The following is a 21,260-nucleotide window of genomic DNA, read 5'->3' as shown; positions in this document are numbered from 1 at the left end:
TGCGCTATGCGTCCATTAGGAAGGGTGCCGTAGCAGCGATATGGTGAGCTGCTGCTTCTTAATAAAAGGTCTCATGAATGGTGAATGTCTACCTCCAGATGATTGCTTTGACTTGTTTTGTGGTAATATCTGGTTGCTATTGGTGACAGCTCATTCGTGCTATCTGAACTGTATTTTTGAATATGGCTTAATATTCGATACACAGGTTTACAGCTGAAAGTAATTCCCCTATTACACCGACATAAAAATCCCAGGTTGATGCACGTGAACGCGCATCAACCTGGGATTTTTGTCAGTGTAAATGGATCCAACTCAGGTAGTTTGAAGGGTTGACCACGGGTTGTTCCCATGTCACCCTGCATTGTAAACGGCGCAATCCGGGTCACGATTACCCGGATCGTTCCACATGCTGCCCGATTAGCCGGCTTCAGTGGCGCTTGGAGATCTCCAAGCGTCCACTGCAACCAGGGCCGGGGCGACCAGCACGGAGCAGTGCACCCCACCCACCCTTCCTGCCTCTGGATTGCTGCAGAGTGTGGTAAAAGGGTCAGTACTGACCCGGCGCGTGATGTAATACCCCTTTCAGATCGCAAATAGCGGTTTGCACCTGGAATTTGTGCACAAGTCCATCCTGGGTGCGACCCGCCTGAGACCTCTTTCAGACTGGTGGCCCGACCCTGCAATAATGCTGGGTCGATTAAGTCTCCGCCATCACTGCTGACCCGGGTTACCCGTTCACACTGCACCACGAGCCAGGTTGAACTCATGTTCAACCCTGTTCGTTACCCTGGAATGCCGGTTCGCTCAACCTGGGATATTTCAACTGGGCCCTTTCACACTGCACTGCAATTCGGGTTGCTGCACATTCATCTGCAATAACCCGGGTTACTTGATGGCAGTGTGAAAGGGTTATTAAAGGGGTCTGTCCCGGGTCTGATAACGGATGGAAACGTGTTCCAAATCCCGGGTCAGACCCAGGACTTTGGTGTAAAAGAGGTATTAGCTGAAACCAAAGCCATATACTAAACCAAAGGCCCCCTAGATTATTACTCTGGATGTAAGGTTAGTTACCTTCCAGAGGGCCATTTCCGTAAAGTAATAAACATAAGTAATGAGGTAATTTCAACACAGGCAATAGTTTATAGACATTATTTATCCCCTTGAAAGATACTTTAAGCTTGGAACATTATATATATATATATATATATATATATATATGTCAATCAACAGTTATGTATATAGTGAACACATGTTATACAGCAATTTACAAACACTATTTCAATCATTTATATCAGACCCGGTCCCAGTGGAGCTTACAATCTATATTCCCTATCATACGTACACACAGGGTTTTTTTTTTTCGTTACCAACCAATTACCCTACTAGCATATCTTTGATGTGCGAGAGGAAACCTTACAACCAAGAAAATATACAAACTCCACACAGATTGGCTATGAACTCATAACCTTAGTGCTGAGTCAGTAGTACTAACCACTACACCAACTGTGCTGGACATATACACAGACACAAACACATACATAAAAATGCAGTAAATCGCAAGGAGCGTTGTGGCTAAATATATGCAAATTGCGTCATATTAGCCACATCCCTCCTTTCAGACCCGCGATCCCGATATTATCGGGCAGGATGCTGGAGATCCGGTCTTCCAGGTGGTTTGGGGGACTACCCTAAAAATCGTAAGTCTGCCGATTTGTTAATGTGAATATCTAGCCAGCCACTCATGTCTGACAGAAACTGAATGCACAAAAGTATGCAGAGATAGCAAAGGGGTTCAGTTGTTGTTCAGATTAAACACCAGACTGGTTAAAGATTGTGATCAAAGTGATGTGACCGTGGAAAGATGTCATCATGAAAAAACTGCTGATCTCCTGGGATTTTCATGCACGACATTCTCTAGAGATTGGTGAGCAAAAAACAAAAAAAATGGCTTGTTAACGAGAGAGGTCAGAGGAGAATGGTCGGACCGGTTCAAGCTGTCAGGAAGGTAACAGTAACGCATATAGCATGCATTGCAATAGTGCAATGCAGAAGAAAATACACAGAATGTCAGACCTTGAAGTGGATGGGCTTCAGTCGGTATGCAATCGGGAAGCCGACTGCCTAAATACCGGCAGCCGGCTTCCCGACTGTCATTTCCCGGCAAGGGTGAAATGCTGGGCATCTAGATGTAGACGCCCGCATTTCCCCGACGCCGGGAGACCGGCGCCCAGCATCCCGATCGTAGCGATGCCGGGCGCCGCGAGCGGACAGCCGCTGGGGGGGGGGGGAGGGTTAGGTTTAGGGCTCCCGGGGGGGACTTAGGGTTAGGCACCCCCCCGGGAGAGTTAGGGTCAGGCTAGGGGGAGGGAGGGTTAGAGTTAGGCACCCCCGGGGAACACTTAGGGTTAGGCACCCCCCCAGGGGACAGGTTTAGGCAGCGGACAAGGGGGTGGTTAGGGTTAGGCACTTGGGGTGGAAGTTAGGGTTAGGCACCCCTAAGGAGGGTTAGGGTTAGGGGGGTTAGGTTAGTAGATACTCACCTATCCACGATCGGGATTTCCAGCGCTGTCGGGCTTCCGTTGCTTCGAACTCTGTTCATGTTGGGCTGCCGCTGACGGGAATCGAACCGCCGGCCATGCGGCCGGCGGTATTTCATACCCATTCCCTTCAGTCCACACCGGGTTCCACTCCTGTCATCTAAGAACACGAAGCTGAGGGTACAGTGGGCGCAGACTCAACAATAACGCACAGTTGAAAACTGGACAATGATACCTGGTCAAAATTTGGAACCAACAACATGAATCCATGGAACCATCCTTAACAAGGGGAATGGCTTTATGGGGCACAATAAGCCTCTTAATACTAACTGAGCATTGCTTAAATGGCACAGTGCCCACCTGGATATTATTGCTGACCATGGGGCGCCCACTGCCGGCATCTCAGATCCAAGTGCTGCGTCTCATCAGATCACCATGACGACCAACGATTGCAGCATCAGCCACCTGAGTTCTGCCAACCGCCCGTACATTTGCTGCTGAGGCCGCCGGTGACTGACGGCTCAACTGGACGGCACACACTGGCATCGCCACTCCCAGACAACCGGGCCAACACGCCCCCGTTTTCAGGAAAGCTGGACGGCGCCGCTCATACCCCGCCTCCAAATGGCTTAGGGGCACTGCAACCCGTATCCAATTGCCGCCGAAAAGTCACGGACTTTTCGCATGCTGGAGTTTTCGCCGTCATCGCTAGTTTTTGCTCCAGAAAAGTATCGTGCTCGTCACCGCGATTCGCCCTGTTCAATTGCAAAGGGCGCGAGAACACGTCCCGTCGAAACTGAAATCAGCGAAAAGTCCTGTCAGATTTGGGGAAATCACCCTGACACCTCCCAAAAGATGCTCTGACATGGGGGATCATTATGGATACCCCAGAATAGTCCTGCCGGAGATATTTGGGGTGCTTAAATTCTCTCAATTGGTGCTATTTAGTGTCTTTGCACAAGTGGTGAAGAATAGCATTTAGCAGGGTTATTTTTTTGCAAAAATAACTATTCCCAGCAAATTTGGGGTACATGAAAATGGGTGCAAGCATAGTTAAAATTCACTAAAGTGAGTTTTTAAAAAACGCACCTTCTGTAAGCACCTGCAATCCAAAAAAAAGCATTGGGTGCTTGGGGGACCCCCTGGAGTCGATTTCGCTAGTTTTTTAGTTTGTCCCCCAACTTTGATATTTATTTTTTTTCGCCCCCAAAACAAAAGTACCTTTTTGGGTGTTCTAAAGTATTATTTAAACTTTTTTGATGCAGTTTACCTTTGGGGGACTGTCCCAAGGCTGCAGGGGTGTTCCCGCAAGTTTGCCCCAAATCTTCACTTTTTTCCGCCTCCATTCACAGGCGAATCTTTTCCGCTGGTTACAAGGCCCAGACTTTTGGCACCGGCGAAAAGTCTTTGCAATTGAATACGGGGAAAATGACGTCACCGGCGAGAACTTTATGCCGATCTCGGCTTTTTTCGCCGGCAATTGAATACGGCCCTTAGACGCAGAAAGAAACCTGAACATGTGCAGTACAGATTTCCAACCATCAGAGATGTATATAAACCATCTGGCTTACGTACCTCTTTGAATCAGGCACCTTGTGTATTCCTTTACAGCCACAGTCTATCCATCTTCTAATGGCTACTTCCAGCAGGATAACGCGCTGTCACACAGCACACGTCATCTCAGGCTGGAACGTGACAATGAGCTCAGCCGTACGCCAAAGGCCTGCACAGTCACTAGATCTTAGTACATAGAGCAGCTTTGGGATGTGGTGGAACAGGAGATTTCCATCTGTTAAATCTGCAGGAACTACGCAATACTGTCATGTCACCAAGGACCAGAGGCCCTGATTCAGAGCCGGACGCTATGCCAGAGCGCTCGCACTGAATCAGGGCGTCTTTTTTTTTTTAATGGAGCGGCCTCCTGGCCACCCACAGCTAATGCGAGCGGCCAGGATGATGGTCGCGATGGTCAAGACCATCGCGACCATCGGACTTGCGACGAGACCCTTGTGGTAGGGTCTCGTGGCCGCAAGCCCCAGAGAGCTTTCGGCTCAAACAGAGCCGAAAGCTTTCCCACTGACATCACTCGTGATGTCAGTGGGGCCGCCCCCAAGCGGTAGGCGTTCTCATGGGAACGCCTCCGTCTGGGTAGCCACCCCCCCGGCCCGCCCACCAAAGGGGGCGTGCTGTCACTCAACGTCGACAACACGCCCCCTTTGGTGCGAGACCCGGAGCGACAGATTGCCCGTCGCTATCCGGGTCTCGCGCATGCGCACGACGGAGTCGGCTCCGTCATGGGCATGCGCTCTGGGCCACCATCAACCCGGTTGCGAGCGCTCAGCGCTTGCGACCAGGTCTGAATCAGGCCCAGAGTCTCTAAGGCATACATCCAGCACCATGGTGCATCCATGAACACAAATATTTCAAGCTGCCCTGGACGGGGGCAAAGGGGTGTCCTACCCAGAATAAGAATGATATAAAGCACAGGTTCTCAAGCTCGGTCCTCAGGACCCCAAACAGTGCATGTTTTCCAGGTCTCCTCACAGAATCACAAGTGAAATAAATCTCCATCTGTGGATTTTTTAAAATGTGTCAGTGAGTAATGAATACACCTGTGCACCTGCTGGGTGACCTGGAAAACGTGAACTGTGTGGGGTCCTGAGGACTCGGGTTTGAGAACCACTGCTATAAAGAATTTCCTTTTGGAACAAAAAGCAAACAAGTTTAACCTGGGGTATTGTCTTTCATCACATTAGTGACATAAGGGGCCGGTATCTTCACAGCCACCCTAAAGGGGCACATCCACTTGCTGACTGCGAAACGAGCGCACGATTACGACATTGTAATCGTGCAGTCGTTTCACAGTCTGTGATGTGCCTACACTGAACGTTCAGTCATTCAGTTTAGTCACATCAACCATCCCCGAACATGGACAACCTGACGACCAGCGATGATAGATGTCAAAAACGCGCGCATCGCTGGTCGTTTTCGACTTTTAAATGGCCGATTTGCGAACGATGGAAAAGCGATTGAACAATAATGATGTTGTTATCGTTCAATTGGCCTGTTTAATCGCGTAGTGGATACGCACCATAAGAGAAGGCCTACTGTAGGCTCGCTATGCAAGTGATGTCACTAGATCCAAGTGATTTGATAGGCCACATTCTCATGAACACGGAGGTCAACCATATAAAAATATCTGCCCACGCTGTGTATAGGATATGGGGGCACTACAAATAAACATTTTGATATTTTAGTCCTTAATTGCTGCATTTAATATGGTAATTAAACCCAGATCAGTGTCTCCGCTTCTACATTTGCCGCAAACCATTAGTAAAATAAATGCAGGTAAATGTAACAGTTTCCACAATCCGCCCATTGACAGCTATAAATTACAGCGCACGTCTCTTGTGTAAACAAAGATGCTATATAACAGCCGTGCAATTATATTAATGCATAGCTCCTCCTAGAGGATATATACAATACACAAACAGTTTTGCAATGAAGGCATATCATTAGGAGGATATTTATCAAACTGTAGTATATATTTCTATCATTTATATTATTAATATTTTTTTTTTACACCTCTCAGTATATTAAGTTTTCCCTCTATATAAATTGCAGAATCTCATTATCGCCCCAGGCGTGGAGGATTATATAAATGCAGAACAAACCAAGTAGTGACCAGTTAGAAAATACATCACATTTTTTAGATTTCTATTTTTTTCACCCCCCTGGGCACCTGTAAGCAGACTGCAAGCCAGCATTTCTCATATACTATACATGAACTCTGCTCAACAAGTCAGAAAACAAATCACTTTACAGACAGCCATTTAAGCACATAATACATTGCACAACACCCACGTATATATAATATCACACACAACCATGGAGCAATCCTGCACATCATGTTTGCACTATAAGGACAGTGCTAAACATATGTTCAGAATTAAAAAACAAACAGGAAACCCGTTGGGTGTGTAAGATGAATAGAAAGTTAATGTAGCGTGTAAGGTATTTCTGCAAAGAAAAAGACATTTATACAGGTCTTTTATGTGAGAGATGAAATCAGGTCTTTGTTGCACCAATACTGGCATGTGCTGAAAATATGTCATAATCGATACAACATACACAGTCATATGATTGTATGTGTGTGTGTCAATTCACAATGACTAACCTGTGTACAGAGGGTTTCAGTCAGGCTCCAGTCTTCCTGTTGTGCTTCAGCAAAGTCTGTGATGGAAGAAGAGAGAGGATTGGAGAGGGAGAACCAGCCCCCGACACATATTGTCTATTCTCCTCCTACAGATACAGATGCAGCGATGTGTGATTCTACTGACTAGGGATGTGCTGAACGTTACCCAGTCACACACACTCTCTGTAGCTAGATTATTCCCCTTCCTCTGAATGTCCCTTTACTTCCTCCACTGCCCCCTCCTCCAATTCACTCTATGCCTTCCTCATTGTGACAGCTTCCTCTTCTGTATCCAGGGTCTTCATTTCCTAATGATACCGCGTGCCCAGGGTCTAAATTTCTCTACTAGTGCTGTGTGTCCAGGGTCTTCTCTCTCTAATGGTGCTGTATGTCCAGGGTCTTCTCTCTCTAATGGTGCTGTGTGTCCAGGGTCTTCTCTCTCTAATGGTGCTGTGTGTCCAGGGTCTTCTCTCTAATGGTGCTGTGTGTCCAGGGTCTTCTCTCTAATGGTGCAGTATGTCCAGGGTCTTCACTCTCTAATGGTGCTATGTGTCCAGGGTCATCTCTCTCTAATGGTGCTATGTGTCCAGGGTCTTCTCTCTAATGGTGCTGTATGTCCAGGGTCTTCTCTCTCTAATGGTGCTGTGTGTCCAGGGTCTTCTCTCTAATGGTGCAGTATGTCCAGGGTCTTCTCTCTCTAATGGTGCTGTGTGTCCAGGGTCTTCTCTCTCTAATGGTGCTGTGTGTCCAGGGTCTTCTCTCTCTAATGGTGCTGTGTGTCCAGGGTCATCTCTCTCTAATGGTGCTGTGTGTCCAGGGTCTTCTCTCTCTAATGGTGCTGTGTGTCCAGGGTCATCTCTCTCTAATGGTGCTGTGTGTCCAGGGTCATCTCTCTCTAATGGTGCTGTATGTCCATGGTCTTCACTCTCTAATGGTGCTGTGTGTCCATGGTCTTCTCTCTCTAATGGTGCTGTGTGTCCAGGGTCTTCTATCTCTAATGGTGCTGTGTGTCCAGGGTCTTCTCTCTCTAATGGTGCTGTGTGTCCAGGGTCTTCTCTCCCTAATGGTGCTGTGTGTCCAGGGTCTTCTCTCCCTAATGTTGCTGTGTGTCCAAGGTCTTCACTCTCTAATAGTACTGTGTATCCAGGGTCTTCTCTCTCTAATGGTGGTGTGTGTCCAGGGTCTTCACTCTCTAATGGTACCATGTGCCTTGGGTCTTCAATGGAAATGTGTCCAGGGTCTTCACTATCTAATGGTACTGTATGTCCTGGGTCTTCAATCTCTAATAGTACCATGTGTCCAAGGTCTTCTCTCTAATGGTGCTGTGTCCAGGGTCTTCACTCTCTAAAGGTACTGTGTGCCCAGGGTCTTCACTCTCAATCAGTACTTTGTATGCAGTGTCTTCACTCTCTAAAGGTACTGTGTGCCCAGGGTCTTCACTCTCAATCAGTACTTTGTATGCAGTGTCTTCACTCTCTAAAGGTACTGTGTGCCCAGTGTCTTCACTCTCTAAAGGTACTGTATGCCCAGGGTCTTCACTCTCTAAAGGTACTGTGTGCCCAGGGTCTTCACTCTCCACTGATAATGTGTATTCGTGGGCCTCCAATTTTTAATGGTACTTTGTGTCCATGATTTCACTCTCTAATGATTCTGTGTCCATGATCTTCGGGCTCTAATGGCACTTTGTATCCAAGGTCTTCACTCTCTGATGTATTTTGTGTCCAGGTCTTTGCTCTCTAGTAGTACTTTTGTATCCTTGGTCATTAGCTTCAACCCGCACTAATGGTTCTGTTTCCATGCTCTTCGGGCTCTAATGGCACTTTGTATCCAATGTCTTCACTCTTTAATGTACTTTGTGTCCGGGTCCTGGCTCTCTAGTAGTAATTTGGATCCTTGGTCAACAGCTTTGACCCGCACTGCAGGCTCCTCACTAATGTATACCCCGGTTTCTGCACCCCCACACCAGCCAAATCACTGTCCATCTTCTCTGCAAGTCTGTGACTTTGCATCTCCTACCTCAATCTTAGTTTTCAATAGATGTTTTCTAAATGAATCTCATGTAGTGTCTTCATGTAGTGTCTCCCAATATCGCTATCTATGCACTCCCAAACCCAGTACATGAACCTCCTCTCACACAGTCCCTGTGATGTCACGCTCAATCCTGTTGTAACTGAAGAGTCAAAAATAACCCAGTACTAACTGGTAAAGGGGGGATGACAACCGAAAGGAGCCAGGGCTGGGGGGGATTCCAAGTCCAACAGTGGCAGGCAGCCCGGGGGCCTGGCGAAATAGACAGATTTATGAGAAAGCAAATGGGGGGCCAGAAGAGGGGAGTAGATATATGAAAGAGGAAATAGGGGGATTAAAGAGGAGGGGTAGATTTATGACAGAAAATTGGGAGATGGGGCAATAAATGCACAGTGTATGGGGGTGACAGAGGATGGGGACTTATACACAGATGAGGAAATAGGGGGGTGGGGGAGATTTATATGAGAGGATATGAAGGGGGGGGGGCGATAGATGTACAGAGGGGCAATACACAGCAGCAAGCACTAGGTGCAATGCCAGGAGATGGAGGTGGCAGAATGACAGCAGGGAGAGGAGGGAAGGGGGGCAGGGGAGGGAGGGACACTGATAGCGCTGCGGGGGAGAGATGCAGGAGCTGGCTGGATGTAAATGGGGGGTGAGGGTGGGCACAGAGGGGGGAGACCCCTGCACAGAGGAGGAGATGGAGGTAGTGAGGGAGCCTGAGATGCCCCCTTTAGCCTGCAGCAGATGTAGCGGTACAGCAGTCAGGGAGGAGCCGGACACAACAGCAGCATTGTGGGCAATGTAGTTCTCACCCTCCTCTCCCTGATCCTGGCGCTGCTGCTGCTGCCTGGTGCTGCAAAGCATTGTGGGCGCTCTCTGCTGCCTGATGATCTCGCTGCAGCTCTCCTGCTAATCTGGGATCTGATCAGCCTCAACCCATCATCCTTCCTACCAGGGTGGTGTAATCCCTGCACTGTGATCCCGGCAGTCCCGATCTTTGCCGGGCAGCTGTAATGGCAGCTCTTTGATCTGATCCGACCATCATCCCTCCTACCGGGGCTGTAATCCCTGGCTGCACTGTAATCCAGGCAGTCCCGATCTTTGCTGGGTCACATGTAATGCTCTGTGATCTGCTCCGACCATCATGCCTCCTACCTGGCCTCTCATTCCCGCTGTAATTTGGCAGTCCCGATCTTTGCAGCGGCCTCTGCGTTGCTCTTGTCATCTGCTCACCCCATCATTGCCTGTTACCGGGGCTAAACTGTAATCCAGACTGTCCCGATCTTTGCAGGGGCACCTATAATGCCCCTGATCTGCTCAGCTCATCACTCCTACCGGGGCTGTCGTCCAGGCAGTGCCGATCTTTGCCTGGGCACCTGTTGTGCCGTGTGATCTGCGCAGCAGATCATCATCCCTGGTTTCGGTTCTGTAATCTATGCACTGTGATCCGTGCAGCCCCGATTTTGTTTCACAGCTTGTAATATGCTCAACCCATTCATTCACCCTCCAACCAGATCTGTAATCCATGCATAGAAATCCGCGTAGTCCCGATCTTTATCGGTTCATTTTGGTTCTGTCTGTGATCTGGTCAAACCATTAACCCTCCAACCAGGTCTGTAATCCCTGCAGTCTGCTCTGTGATCTAAACAGCCTCAGTTCATTAAAACAAATCTCGGGTCTATGCGCTTGATTCACTACCGTACGCAACTGCAATTACGCACGCAAACGGAATATTGTTGCATTCTGCGCACTGCTCAAACCGGGCGCTGCGATCGGGACTGCGGTCGCAGTGACTACGCAGACCCATCGCAGAGTGATTGACAGGACGTGCCGTTTGTGGAGGTGACGGGGGGCTGGTCTGGGAAACGTAGGCGTGCCAGGACGTTTGAACCCCGTTGCATGGGCGTGCATAAATTAGCCACTGCGATGCTGTACGCAGCCTGTACTCATAGCGTGCAATGAAGTTATCAATTCCTAAATAAGATCAGAGCTTGTGCAAGTGTGCGTGAGGCTGCGATGGTACTCGATTGTACCGATGGTTTTGCAGTCTTGCTAAACATTACGGATGTGTGCTAAGTAAAGTGGGCGTCCTTGTGTAGTGCTGCGACGGGATAGTGATCGCAATATATTAGCATACTATCGCATTTGAACTGCGTACGTAATCGCAATTGCAATCAGTAGTGAATCAGGCCCTTAGCCTTAAGGCGCATATCCACTACACGACTAATGAATGACTGTACGATAACAACATTGTTATCGTTCATTATACTGTGCAGTGGATATTGGGCCTGATTCAGAGCCGCTCGTAAGCGGCCTCTCGTTCGCTCCGAGCAATGTTTGCCCAACTGCGCATGCGTACGGATCGTTATACGCATGCGCGAACCAGTCAGTGCGGTTGAAATTCATGTGCTCGCTAAATAGCGAATGCCTGATAATTTGAGTGACATGAGGAGGCGTATGTGGGTGGTAACAGGGGAAGGGGCTTGAAAACGGGGAGTGGAGATCCGAACGCAGGCGTGCTTAAAGGTCAAAACGGGTGTTTTATGGGTGTGCATAATTAATACAGCAGCGTCATTGACCACGTCACTGGGTTATTTTATAGCCAGAACTGCTCGCAAGATTGTGGTAGCAAAAACCAACCCCAAGAATAGCGAGCAGTTCATACGCTGGTCGATGTACTCGATTAATCTAATAAATAGCGGACATGACGTAGGATGCGAGCGGCCAGGGGGCGTATTTTTCCAAAAAACGACCGCAAGTTTTGTTCGCTTGTTCAGACCTAGAGGCGTGAACAGACCGCAAAGAGCCAACGGTTCATTTGAATAGCCACCCCTATTTTCTGGACGAGCGAGCGCTAATTGCGTCCGGCTCTGAATCAGGCCCATTGTGCCCACACTGAACGATATGTCGTTCAGTGCAGGCACCCTTCCTCATCCACGAACATGCACAACCTGACAATATCGTCAGATTGGGCATTATGTTCAGGCGATGACATGCCGGCAACGACCAGCGGGAGCGCGCATCGCTGGATGTTACAGGCATATTCACTGCACCATTAATGAACGATAACAATGTTGTTATCGTTCAGTCGTCCATTTATATTGTGTAATGGATATGCGCCTTTATAGAGAGAGAAAAGTACCAACCAATAAGCTCCTGTCACTTTACAGGCTGTGGGCCCCAGTTAACAGCGAGTGTTATGTCATTTACCGCTCGTTTAGAGTGCTAATTGTCAGTAAGCTATTTATCAATGGGGTTATAGTGTATTTTTAAAGTAGCAGTGAGAGCGCTATGAAAATAATATTTCCTCACAACTTTGAATGCAGTGTTCTATTTTACAACGAGCGCTGTTTTAAAGATTTCGCTCACTATGATATTTTTTTACCTCCACGTTCCAGCAGCCGTTATTTAGCGCAGATGAGGCTCCACGGGTCTCCAGTGACCTCGGCAAGCAGTTAAGTATCCCATAATCCCCAGCGGCTGTCCCGTCTCCTAAGCAAGCGGCTATGGCGTCCTCCGCATCACGTGGCGCATGCTCCGATTTGGTAATGTATCTGCTTCTCCTTTGCTCGTTGGAGCTGTGAGTCAGCGCTGTCGGCTTCTTTTTCATTAACACTCACAGTAGGGAGCTTGATGAATCCAGGTAAAAAAAAATAAAAAATACCACTGTGAACGTTAGCAGTATTTATCTGCCAAATTAAAAGGGGCCCTGTGATTGAAAAATGACATTTGGGAACTGATTGGTGGGTACATTATCTCCGTACACTTTATCTCTCTTCAAGGCTAAGTACATAGACCCGTAAATCCTTAATCCATGCACTGTAGTAGTCTGTACAGTCTCTATCTTTGGCCATTCATCATGGATGTTCAACCTGCAATGCACTATGATCACCATAGTCCTGATTTTTATTTTTTGTAGTTGCATCAATTTAAATCCAGCTTCCAGTTTCATATTTGAACTTTTCCCAGTTCTGGTTGGGGTTGCTGTGTTCCCTCTGGTCCTGTCCTGCTCTGGTTGGGGGTTACTGTGCTCCCTCTGCTCCTGGCTCTGGTTGTGTGAAGCTGTGCTCTCTCTGCTCCTGTCCTGGCTCTGGTGGCTGTGCTCCCTCTGCTTCTGGATCTGGTTGGGGTTTACTGTGCTCCTGTTCTGGTTGTGGTTGGGGATTGTGTTGCTCCTGGCTCTGGTTGGGGATGGCTAGGCTACCTCTGCCCCTGCCCTAGCGGCTGTGTTTGGGGGTTTCTGTGCTCCCTCTGCTTCTGGCTGTGGTTGAGGATGGCTAAGCTCCCTCTGTTCCTGGCTCTGGTTGTGGGTGGCTGTGGTCTCTCTGCTTCCAGCTCTGTTTGGGGATGGATGAGCTCCCTCTGCTCTTGGCTCTGGTTGGAGATGGCTGTGCTCCTGGCTCTGGTTGGGGGTTCCTGTGCTCCATATGCTCCTTGCTGTGGTTGGGGTTGCTGTGCTCCCTCTGGTTGGAGTTGCTGTGCTCCTTCTGGTTCTGGTTGGGTTTGCTGTGCTCCCTCTGGTTCTGGTTGGTGGTTTCTGTGCTTCCTCTGCTCCTGGCTCTGGTTGGGGGTTTCTATGCTCCATCTGCTACTGGCTCTGGTTGGGGGTTCCTGTGCTCCATCTGCTCCTGGCTGTGGTTGGGGGTTCCTGTGCTCCATCTGCTCCTGGCTGTGGTTGGGGTTGCTGTGCTTCCTCTGGTTCTGGTTGGGGATGGCTGTGCTCCCTCTGGTTCTAGTTGGGGTTGCGCTCCCTCTGGTTCTGGTTGGTGGTTTCTGTGCTTCCTCTGCTCCTGGCTCTGGTTGGGGGTTTCTATTCTCCATCTGCTACTGGCTCTGGTTGGGGGTTTCTGTGGTCCCTCTGCTCCTGGCTCAGGCTGTGTGATATATTCTGGTGCAGGTCCCAGTAAGTGACTTGATATTACCAGCATTACAATGTCATGTATGATCACATCAATCAAAGGTCACCATGTCTAATCAGCACATGTCACCCTTCTGGCCAATACAAAGTCACTGTACACAGGTGCCTGTTAATGTGTAATGGAGCCAGGTAAATTCCGGTTTGTGTGTTGTTATGCTGTCAAATTACACAGTCCTATAACCATGCATATAATCCAATGACTATTACATATGTATCATATAGACTCTTAATAACTTACAGTATGTATTATACAGACTCCAATAACTGTTACATATGTATCATGCTGTCTCCAGTAAAGACCCTCATACATGGTGGAATATAGCAGCCAATCTGACGTATTAGAACGATATCGCTGCTATATCGTTCCGTGTGTGGGCATGATATCGGCCAGTGTGCGCTTCCGTGGGATCGTACATCTCTCCAGATCTTTCTGCATGTTCAGTTGGTCAGGGGATGCGATGTACGATCCCATGCAGCGCTATGCTGGTGAGGGAGGGGTTGCCGGCATATCGGAAGGTCATCCACCCGATCGCTCCGTGTGTGGGGACCGCCCCAAAATGTCGGCCGTCGGATCGCAAGGTGTATATCACACCGTGTATGGGGGCCTCATCTGTTAAGGCTGGTGCACAATAGACTATGTCTGTGTGTCCGATCTCATCAGCAACGGGACCTGACAGAAGTCCCGGCATCGGCAAGTGTGTGTGCCGGGAGCGACGGCGGGGGCCATCCTGCATTCGGCAGCATTGCCCTGCTAACTATATCGCCCACCGGACTTACATGCAGGGCCGACGGAGGATATCGCTGACGCGCGGGATCGTTCATCGTCAGTGACATAGCGGATACACACTAGGCGATGTGCCCGATATGGCGCTCCGACAAGGTAAGCCGCGAGTCGCCGATTAGCGGCGGCTCGCGGGTTTTGCCTGCAGATGCAGTCCTTTGCCCCCGGTCCTAGGGGACAGACCGGGGGCCGCTAGCGGTGGCGGCGGGCTCCCCCTCTGAGGAGGAATAACCCGTGGGACCACTAGACCACCAGGGATATATGGCAAGCGGGATGCCGGCAAGCCCTGGGGTTAATATGCTAGCCAGGGGAGGAAGCCTTCCCTGTCAGCGGCTCCTCCCCTCAGCTCAGTGCGCCTTTCAGCACGGAGTCTGGCGTCGCTGAGCTGCAGATTCCTCGGCCACTCCTCCTCTGAGGTCTCCAGTAGCCATTTTCTCACAGTGGCAGCGCAGATCTTCAGGGAGCACGCGGACCGGTCCCCCTGTGTACCTCTCCCCTGATTAAGGACAGCGTACACAGCACTATAGCCCTCCCAGACACTGAATCTGGGCAGGTTGATTGTAGTGGAAAGGTGCAGTGAGTATATCTTCCTGCATGGTATGTGACTTTTGCTAGTGCTGCCTGTCTGTGCTTATTTTCTACTTACTGTCAGCTTATACCTATCCCTTTACTTCTCCTACAAGCCCTACAGGTGTGTGGGGGAGGGGCGTTTCTACTGACCTCACTTATATAGATCACGTATTTGTGAGGTCCGTCACATACAGTTGTGTGCTACTCAGTGCCATATTGTGGGCTGTTGTTCAGCACACCGGTGAGTGCGTTTTACTTCTACCCTGGTGCCAGATATATAATATATTCTGTCATGTCAGACGAGGAGGTTGAGCGCTCAGTGGCTCCGGTGTTGGCCTCCTGCGGACGCTGTTCTGCAGGAGTAGATAGGGAGGATTTGTCACAGGATGGCCTGTGTAGTCGATGCCAGGTGGCTCCTGGCCCATCCAGACCTTCTCTGGCGCAGGAACCACCGTGGGCGATGTTTTCTCAAGTGCTGGTGTCTATTGCGGACCGTCTGTCGGTCCCGACTGCTCTCCCTACTAGGTCGTTGCCCCAGCCGACCATCCCCCATTCCCCGGGTGTCCCGCAGTTATTGCGGAGTCCTCCTGGGTCTCAGTCGGTGTGTCCCTATGCGGGGTTGCCTATGTATATACAGGCTTCCCCTGTGCCGCAGCAGCCTGTGGTACCTTTTCAGGCCCCTATGGTGACTCCTCCACCCTGGGTGGATGTGCTCTCCAACTCCGTGCAAAATTTGGCGGTCGCTTCCTCGGCTTTTCAGTCAATGTTGCAGACTGACATGCCTTCTAGGATTTCAAAACGCCCACTCATGACACGGGCTGCTCAGGTATCGGACTCAGAGGGTTCCTCAGATGATGGGGAGGTCCCTGATGACACTGACTCGGACGCCTCGGTCCAGGAAATGGATACCAAGTCGTCCATTAATGTGCGAGCACTAGTTAGGGCGGTGCGAGCTATTCTTCTTATAGAGGATGAGGCACCGGTTCCTAAGTCGAAGTTTCCTAGTTTCAAAAAAACTAAGGTGGCTTCTGCGGTGTTTCCCCTGTCGGATCAGTTGACGGATCATATGGCGGTAGCTTGGCAGGCGCCCAGTAAGAGATTCCTTCCTCAGAAGCTGTTGGCTTCTAATTACCCCTTCCCTGAGGCACATTGTAAAAAATGGGAAACTCCACCGGCGGTGGATTCCCATGTCACCCGTTTAACTCGGGGCGCCACCTTACCATTACCGTCGATATCCTCGCTGAAGGATCCCACGGACAGGAAAGTTGAGACTTGCTTAAAGTCTATTTACTCCCTCTCCGGGGCGGTGGCCCGACCGTCCATGGCCATCTCCTGGGTGGCCAAGGCCATTGAGGGGTGGGCCAATGCATTGGAAGATACCTTCCCGGACGACGCTCCGGATGTCCAGCGGGCGTTGTTGGGACAAATGAGGGACGCTGCTTCTTACATTGGAGAAGCTTCTTTAGATGCTAGTCTGCTGACCTCGAGGGTATCGGCTGCAGCGGTGTCTGCCCGCCGATCCTTATGGTTGCGGTCCTGGAGAGCGGACTCTGATTCAAAGAAAGGTCTGGAGGCCTTACCTTTCAATGGGGAATTACTATTTGGTCCGGACTTGGACAAAATAGTGGACACCCTGGCTAAATCCAAGTCGGCCTTCCTCCCTTCGGCGGCACTGCCGGCTAAGGTTCGGAGTTCGGCTTTTCGTTCCTTTCGGGTTCAGGGTAAGGCGAAAGGTCAGTCCTTCCCGAGACAGTCTGCGAGTAAGACGGCCTCTAAACCCAAGAAGCAAGCCTGGAGTGCTCGGCGCCCTTCTTCCAAGCAGGAAGATAAACCTGCGGCCTGATGGGACGGGCCTCCCTCTGGGGGACCTCAGAGTGGGAGGCCGACTTCTTCTATTTGCCCAGTGCTGGCACAATACCACCACGGATGCCTGGGTTCGAGAAGTGGTCTCCCAGGGGTACGCCCTGTCTTTTCGGCACAGACCACCCCACCAGTTTTTCTGCACAAGTCCTTCTCAGGACAAGACCAAGGCGTTACAGGTTCAGGAGGCTATAGAGTCCTTGCTGAAAGCAGGGGTCATTGTTCCCGTTCCTCTATCACAACGAGGGACGGGGTATTATTCGTCTCTGTTTCTGGTGCAGAAACCCAATGGTTCTCATCGCCCTATCCTCAACTTGAAGTCTCTGAACAAATTCCTCAGGGTTCCCAAGTTCAGGATGGAAACGTTACGTTCCATCATTCTGGCGATGGAACCGGGGGATTACATGGTGTCCCTGGACATCCAGGACGCCTACCTCCATGTTCCGATAGCATCTTCACACCAGCGGTATCTGAGGTTCGCTATCCTTCAACACCACTATCAGTTCCGGGCGCTACCCTTTGGTCTCTCCACGGCACCGAGGGTGTTCACGAAGATTATGGCGGTCATGGCCGCACATCTTCGGAACCAGAATGTACGGCTGCTGCCGTACCTGGACGACCTCCTGTTGCTGGCGAGCTCTCCGGAGGTACTGCTTCAACATCTCCACCTGACGATCGCTTGCCTGCAAGCACACGGGTGGTTGATAAATTGGAAAAAGTCCTCCCTGATTCCATCACAGCGGATGGTTCATTTGGGAGCCCTGCTGGATTCGCGTCAGCAAAGGATCTTCCTGACTCCGGAGAAGGTCGCCTCCCTACAGCTGCGGATACGCAGTTGCCTGAGCCGTTGCTGCCTGTCGGTCCATTCGGCTATGAGAGTTCTGGGGTCCATGGTGTCGACATGGTGGAATTTGCCCAGTTCCATTCCCGGCCCCTGCAGGGGCTGATTCTATCAGAATGGAACGGGTTACCTCACCGGATCCGCTCTCAGGTGCTGGTGTTGTCTCCGGATGTTCGGCTATCTTTGGCTTGGTGGCTTCAGACAGCTCATCTGGTCGAGGGGCGCCCATTTTGGATCCCGGACTGGGTCCTGCTCACGACGGATGCCAGTCTCCGGGGTTGGGGGGCAGTGACCGGCTCTTTGTCGCTTCAGGGTCGTTGGTCAGCGGAAGAAGCACTTCTCCCCATCAACATCCTGGAACTGCGGGCAGTATACAGGGCCCTGCAGTCGTCCGGCCCCGCTCTTCACGGAAGGGCGGTACAGGTGCAGTCCGACAACGCCACCACGGTGGCGTATATCAATCACCAAGGCGGAACTCGCAGTCAGGCAGCGATGTCGGAGGTGTCTCGTATCCTGACTTGGGCGGAGGGTCACATTCCAGCGATCTCGGCGGTCTTCATCCCCGGAGTCCTCAATTGGGAGGCGGACTTCCTCAGCCGTCACGACGTGCATCCCGGGGAATGGTCGCTTCACCCAGAGGTGTTTCAGCTACTCGTGGACAGGTGGGGACTGCCGGAGCTGGACTTGATGGCCTCCCGTCACAATCACAAGTTGCCCGTTTACGGGTCAAGGACAAGAGACGCAGGTGCAAGTCTGGTGGACGCGCTGTCGGTGAAATGGACGTTTCACCTGGCGTATCTGTTTCCTCCGATATCCCTGCTTCCTCGGGTTCTGCGGAAATTCAAGCAGGACGGTGGCATGCTCGTGCTGGTAGCTCCGGCGTGGCCCAGACGTCCTTGGTACTCCGATCTCAGGAGCCTCTCCATCGACGCTCCGTACCTTCTTCCTCAGTGTCGGGACCTGTTGTCTCAGGGGCCCTGCCTTTACCCGGATCTGGGTCGGCTGTCTTTGACGGCGTGGCTCTTGAGACAGCCATCTTGAGGTCTCGGGGCTTCTCCAGTTCGGTTATTGGTACCATGCTCAGGGCACGCAAGCCTGCTTCAGCACGGATTTATCACAGAGTGTGGCACACTTACTTTCAGTGGTGTGAGTCCAGACATTATGATCCTCAGGTGTTCCGAGTTTCTAGGATCTTGGAATTTCTTCAGTCAGGATTGGATCTCGGCTTACGCCTTGCATCTCTGAAGGTTCATGTGTCCGCCTTGTCCGTGTGGTTTCAACGGCGGATTGCAATACTACCAGACGTTCACACCTTTTTCCAGGGTGTTCTCAGGATCCAGCCTCCCTTTGTGCCTCCTGTGGCTCCTTGGGACTTGGCGGTGGTGCTACGGGTCCTGCAGGGTCCTCCGTTTGAGCCTCTTGAGGCGGTGGAGCTCAAGTGGCTGACATTTAAGACGGTTTTTCTCCTGGCAATTGCTTCGGCCAGGAGGGTGTCTGAATTGGGGGCGCTTTCCTGTCGCCCTCCTTTCCTGATTTTTCACCAGGACAGAGCGGTGCTCCGCACTCGTCCTGAGTTTTTGCCCAAAGTGGTCTCGAAGTTCCATATTAATCAGGAACTTGTTGTGCCAGCTTTTCAGTCCCCTGATCTTTCAGCTGGTGAGACTTCCTTAGATGTGGTCCGGGCGCTTAGAATTTATGTAGACCGGACGGCTTCGGTTAGGAAGTCTGATTCCTTGTTTATCCTCTTTGGTTTTCACAAGAGGGGTTGGCCTGCCAACAAACAAACGTTAGCCCGTTGGCTTCGTTCCGTTATTTGTGAGGCTTATGCACAGGAGGGATTACCTGTGCCAGCCTCTGTTAAGGCTCATTCCACTCGTTCTGTGGGTCCCTCTTGGGCTGCTAGACGTGGCGCTTCTGCTGTTCAGCTGTGTAAGGCGGCCACTTGGTCTTCAATTCAAACGTTTTTGAGGTTCTATGCGTTTGACACCTTTGCCTCTCAGGATGCATCCTTTGGGCGCCGGGTACTCCTTTCAGCACAGGAGCGTCCCCGCCCTTAGTTGTACTGCTTTGGGACATCCCCAAGGTCAACCCTGTGGACCCTGAAGTAGAAAACAAGAGATATGGTAAGAACTTACCTTTGTTATCTCTGTTTCTACGAAGTCCATAGGGTCCACAGGGCGCCCGCCCTGACGCACCTGGCTTCAAATGGGCTGTGTGGCTGGTCACCAGTTTTCCGTCTCCCATTTCTGTGAGTATGGTTTCTTGTGTGTTCCAGTCTTCCTTCTCTCTGTTTAGTCTCCTCCTCCGGCCTTGGCTGCTTACCAACTGAGGTGCTGTGGCCGGGGGCGGGGTATAGAGGAGGACGGACCCAAGTGCATCCTGGGAGCAGCTAAAGCTTTAACTGCGTGGTGCCCATGGATCCAGATCCAGCTATACCCCAAGGTCAACCCTGTGGACCCTATGGACTTCGTAGAAACAGAGATAACAAAGGTAAGTTCTTACCATATCTCTTGTTATTATGCAGACTCCAATTACTGTTACGTATGCATAATACAGACTCCAGTAACTGTTACATACAGCCATGGCCAAAAGTTTTGAGAATGGCACAAGTTTTGGTTTTCACAAAGTCTGCTGCTTCAGTGTTTTCAGACCTTTTTGTCAGATGTTACTATGGTATACTGACGTACAATTACAAGCATTTCATAAGCGTCAAAAGCTTTTATTGAAAATTACATTAAGTTTATGCAAAGAGTCAATATTTGCAGTGTTGACTCTTCTTTTTCAAGACCTCTGCAGTTCGCCCTGGCATGCTGTCAATCAACTTCTGGGCCACATACTGACTGATGGCCGCCCATTCTTCCCTAATCAATGGAGTTGTCAGAATTTGTGGGTTTTTGTTTGTCCACCCGCCCCTTGAGGATTGACCACAAGTTCTCAATGGTGGCCATGGACCTAAAATTTTGATGTATTGTTCCCCGAGCCACTTAGTTATCACTTTTGCCTTATGGCAAGGTGCTTCATCATGCTGGAAAAGTCATTGTTCGTCACCAAACTGTTCTTGGATGGTTGGGAGAAGTTGCTCTTGGAGGATGTTCTGGTATCATTCTTTATTCATGGTACCAGGCAAAATTGTGAGTGATCCCACTCCCTTGGATTAGAGACAACCCCACACATGAATGGTCTCAGGATGCTTTACTGTTGGCTACTTTCCGCACAATAAACCGGGAGTGGGATCCGCACACGCTTGGTCTAATGTCCACACATGCGCAGTAGCAGTGGTATTAAAAGGTCGACATTCAGAAGGTTGACACCGTGAGGTCGGCTGGATAATGTCGACAGTCAACATGGTCATTAGGTCGAACCATCATTCTGTAGACATGTATTTAGGTAGACAGGGTAAAATGGGCAACATATTGTAAATTTCAACATTTAACACGCTTTTTTGTTATTTTAGTCTAACCCCTAAACCTAAAAATCATGAATAAAAAGCATTGACCTGTTAAATGTTGACCTTTTAATGTGTCGAC

General features: G+C 50.2%; 1 protein-coding gene across 4 annotated transcripts in view; it reads right to left on the bottom strand.

Annotated features, from left to right (window-relative positions):
• Positions 1-21,260, bottom strand: part of AGPAT1 (1-acylglycerol-3-phosphate O-acyltransferase 1) — a 65,586-nt gene that overhangs the window by 42,694 nt on the left and 1,632 nt on the right. The window contains exons 1-2 of one of the 4 annotated variants that reach the window (XM_088446670.1): positions 9,919-10,123; positions 6,715-6,770 (exon numbers count right to left, since the gene is read on the bottom strand). The gene's annotated coding sequence lies outside the window, so the exon portion shown is untranslated. Of the gene's footprint in view, positions 1-6,714; positions 6,771-8,932; positions 9,541-9,575; positions 9,673-9,918; positions 10,124-21,260 lie in introns of those variants that run through there. The other 3 variants (XM_088446669.1, XM_088446668.1, XM_088446671.1) reach the window with 3 other exon arrangements.

The sequence above is a fragment of the Taudactylus pleione genome, unplaced genomic scaffold, assembly GCF_031769625.1.
Source record: "Taudactylus pleione unplaced genomic scaffold, aTauple2 ptg000400l, whole genome shotgun sequence".
Classification (NCBI taxonomy): Eukaryota; Metazoa; Chordata; class Amphibia; order Anura; family Myobatrachidae; genus Taudactylus; species Taudactylus pleione.
This window is presented reverse-complemented; position numbering and strand designations above follow the sequence as displayed.